This window comes from Sinocyclocheilus rhinocerous, unplaced genomic scaffold, assembly GCF_001515625.1.
Source record: "Sinocyclocheilus rhinocerous isolate Xijiao unplaced genomic scaffold, SAMN03320098_v1.1 scaffold1251, whole genome shotgun sequence".
Taxonomy (NCBI): Eukaryota; Metazoa; Chordata; class Actinopteri; order Cypriniformes; family Cyprinidae; genus Sinocyclocheilus; species Sinocyclocheilus rhinocerous.
Genome location: NW_015636566.1, coordinates 32,908 through 33,752, shown reverse-complemented (window position 1 = coordinate 33,752; position 845 = coordinate 32,908).

Genomic DNA, 845 nt, shown 5'->3' with positions numbered 1-845 from the left:
CTTTCGATACTCGCGTCAGTATCGATATATCGATACTTCGGATCGATACGCCCATCCCTAGCGTCAGTCAGCGCGGGCTTTGCTGCTCACACTCGCTGCTCAGGATGGAGAAGAAGATCGCCGAATAAAGGCTTGGATTTGGGTCTGTTCCTCGCAGTCGTACGGATTCGGAAGATTTGGATTACAGCGCACGAATAAAATTGTTTCATTTCATAATTATGTTGCGTTTTTGGTGTATTTTATAGTTCTATTGTTAGTCACAGCATGTTGGGAAAAAACGCCTTTTGTGGCCTATGGCAATCAAAGTAAACATTATATGCATGGCCGGACTTACCATTGGGCTTGATTGGGCTGCAGCCCAGGGGCCCCGCCTTGTAGGGGGCCCCCCTTATGTGCCAGTCAGAAACCCAGCAAGCAATTTTGCGTTTAAAAGACGTCTATTAGACGTCTAAATATAGCCTAGACGTCTAGGCTAAAACGAGGCTAAATTTGGGCTGTCAGTGAAAATCTAATAGACGTCTAATCATAGCCCATTTATAGACTAGTCATCAACTAGACGGCTATTAAACGACTACATATATATGTCTAATAGACAACAAAATGGCAATCCATACATACAGCTTTTATTAAGAAAAATAAAATTTTTAACAACTTGGACATCTTCAGAAAGGCGCTCTGCGCTCTTAAGGAAATATTACCACTCCGCTCCCCGCTCCGCTCACATGCTCTGCTCTGTATCAAACAAGCCATTGTTCAGTAATAAATTCAATATAAGAATTAAAATAAGTGATGGACTTTGTCAAAGATGAGAGCTTTAGTGAGGAAATGTTGTTTTGGAGAGTTTT